Here is a 3,233-nt window from a genome sequence, read left to right as displayed (position 1 = left end):
GGACTGTGTCCAGAATCATTCCCAGGAACAGAAGACGTGTCGTTGGAATCAGCTGCGATTTTGGAATATTTAGGATCCACCCGTGCTGACGTAACACTATCTGAGATAGTGCTACTCCGACTTCTAACTGTTCCTTGGACCTTGCCCTTATCAGGAGATCGTCCAAGTAAGGGATAATTAAGATGCCTTTTCTTCGAAGAAGAATCATCATTTCGGCCATTACCTTGGTAAAGACCCGAGGTGCCGTGGACAACCCAAACGGCAGCGTCTGAAACTGATAATGACAGTCTTGTACTACAAACCTGAGATACCCTTGGTGAGAAGGGTAGATTGGGACGTGGAGATAAGCATCTTTGATGTCCAGAGACACCATATAGTCCCCTTCTTCCAGGTTCGCTATCACCGCTCTGAGTGATTCCATCTTGAATTTGAACCTTTTTATGTAAGTGTTCAAGGATTTCAGATTTAAAATTGGTCTCACCGAGCCGTCCGGCTTCGGTACCACAAACAGCGTGGAATAATACCCCTTTCCTTGTTGTAGGAGGGGTACCTTGATTATCACCTGCTGGGAATACAGCTTGTGAATGGCTTCCAGAACTGCCTCCCTGTCGGAGGGAGACTTTGGCAGAGCAGACTTCAGGAACCGGCGAGGGGGAAACGCCTCGAATTCCAGTTTGTACCCCTGCGATACTACCTGTAGAATCCAGGGATCCACTTGCGAGTGAGCCCACTGCGCGTTGAAATTCTTGAGACGGGCCCCCACCAAGTCTGAGTCTGCTTGTAAAGCCCCAGCGTCATGCTGAAGACTTGGCAGAAGCAGGGGAAGGCTTCTGATCCTGGGAAGCGGCTGCATGGTGCAGTCTTTTTCCCCTTCCTCTGCCCCGGGGCAGAAAGGAATGGCCTTTTGCTCGCTTGTATTTATGGGAACGAAAGGACTGAGTTTGAAAAGACGGTGTCTTTTTCTGCTGATGTGAAGTGACCTGGGGTAAGAAGGTGGACTTTCCAGCCGTTGCCGTGGCCACCAGGTCCGAAAGACCAGCCCCAAATAACTCCTCCCCTTTATACGGCAATACTTCCATATGTCGTTTGGAATCCGCATCCCCTGACCACTGACGCGTCCATAACGTTCTTCTGGCAGAGATGGACATAGCACTTACTCTTGATGCCAGGGTGCAAATATCCCTCTGTGCATCACGCATATATAGTAATGCATCCTTCAAATGCTCTATAGTTAACAATATATTGTCCCTATCCAGGGTATCAATATTTTCAGTCAGGGAATCCGACCACGCGACTCCAGCACTGCACATCCAGGCTGAAGCGATTGCTGGTCGCAGTATAACACCAGTATGTGTGTATATACTTTTTAGGATATTTTCCAGCCTTCTATCAGCTGGTTCTTTGAGGGTGGCCGTATCAGGAGACGGTAACGCTACTTGTTTAGATAAACATGTGAGCGCCTTATCTACCCTAGGTGGTGTTTCCCAACGTGTCCTAACCTCTGATGGGAAAGGATATAGTGCCAATAATTTATTAGAAATTAGCAGTTTTTTGTCGGGAGAAACCCACGCTTTATCACATACCTCATTCAATTCATCTGACTCAGGAAAAACTATTGGTAGTTTTTTCACCCCCCACATAATACCCTTCTTAGTGGTATTTGTAGTGTCAGAAATGTGCAATGCTTCCTTCATTGCCGTGATCATGTAACGTGTGGCCCTACTGGACATTACGTTCGACTCATCACCGTCGACACTAGACTCAGTATCTGTGTCTGGGTCTGTGTTGACCCACTGAGGTAACGGGCGTTTTAGGGCCCCTGACGGTGTCTGAGACGCCTGGACAGGCACTAATTGATTTGCCGGCTGTCTCATGTCGTCAACAGTTTTTTGCAAAGTGTTGACATTATCACTTAATTGTTTGAACACGATCATCCAGTCAGGTGTCGACTCCCTAGGGGGTGACATCACTAACGCAGGCAATTGCTCCGCCTCCACATCATTTTCCTCCTCATACATGTCGACACACATGTACCGACACACAGCACACACACCGGGAATGCTCTGATAGAGGACAGGACCCCACGAGCCCTTTGGAGAGACAGAGGGAGAGTCTGCCAGCACACACCCAGCGCTATATATATATACAGGGATAACCTTATATAAGTGTTATTCCCTTATAGCTGCTGTTTATATTGTCATTTGCTGCCAATAGTGCCCCCCCTTCTCTTTTTTACCCTGATTCTGAAGCAGGACTGCAGGGGAGAGTCAGGGAGCCGTCCTTCCAGCGGAACTGTGAGGGAAAATGGCGCTTGTGTGCTGAGGAGATAGGCTCCGCCCTTTCACGACGTCCTTATCTCCCGCTCTTTTGTGTAAAAATGGCAGGGGTTAAAATACATCCATATAGCCCAGGAGCTATATGTGATGTATTCTTTTGCCACCTAAGGTATTATCATTTATATTGCGTCTCAGGGCGCTCCCCCCCAAGCGCCCTGCACCCTAAGTGACCGGAGTGTGAAGTGTGCTGAGAGCAATGGCGCACAGCTGCGGTGCTGTGCGCTACCTTAGTCTAAAGACAGGATTGTCTTCTGCCGCCGATTTCACCGTCTCGTTCGGGCACAAAAATCTAACTGAGGCTTGGAGGAGGGTCATAGGGGGAGGAGCCAGTGCACACCACCTGATCCTAAAGCTTTTATTCTTGTGCCCTGTCTCCTGCGGAGCCGCTATTCCCCATGGTCCTTACGGAGTCCCAGCATCCACTAGGACGTCAGAGAAATATGTATATAAAATTGTTCTGGTCTGTTTAATCACCGAGAGAAATTAGAAAGGCTGCAGACACAAAATAGTCTAGCACCCGTTTCTCCTGACCAGTACAGATAATCTGTATTAATGAGACCAACCTAAAAGGTCAGTTTGTATCTTGGAGGACCGCTTGGATTAAATTAATACCAAGCAGTTAGTTGCTCACCCGTCAATCCATTATTTTAGAAAGAATAGGAATATCTCAATTTAAATAACCTGAACATGAATAGGAGTGGATAGAATGTTGGAAATGGCTTTCAGTGGTGATACTGCTGTTGGTGTCCACCCTTCAAATAGAAGGGGAATAGTACCTACTCTACAAAACCAGGTATTCCCAGGGAGTCTCCCCTCAAGGTACTGACCTGGCCCGACGCTGTTTCGCTTCCAAGATCGGACGAGATCGGGCATAGGCAGCGTGGTATGATAGTAGAG

General features: G+C 47.9%; 1 pseudogene; it reads right to left on the bottom strand.

Moving 5' to 3' along the window:
- Positions 1-3,114: 3,114 nt before the first annotated feature.
- LOC134939044 (5S ribosomal RNA) lies at positions 3,115-3,233 on the bottom strand (annotated as a pseudogene).

This window comes from Pseudophryne corroboree, chromosome 6 (genome assembly GCF_028390025.1).
Source record: "Pseudophryne corroboree isolate aPseCor3 chromosome 6, aPseCor3.hap2, whole genome shotgun sequence".
Lineage (NCBI taxonomy): Eukaryota > Metazoa > Chordata > Amphibia > Anura > Myobatrachidae > Pseudophryne > Pseudophryne corroboree.
This window is presented reverse-complemented; position numbering and strand designations above follow the sequence as displayed.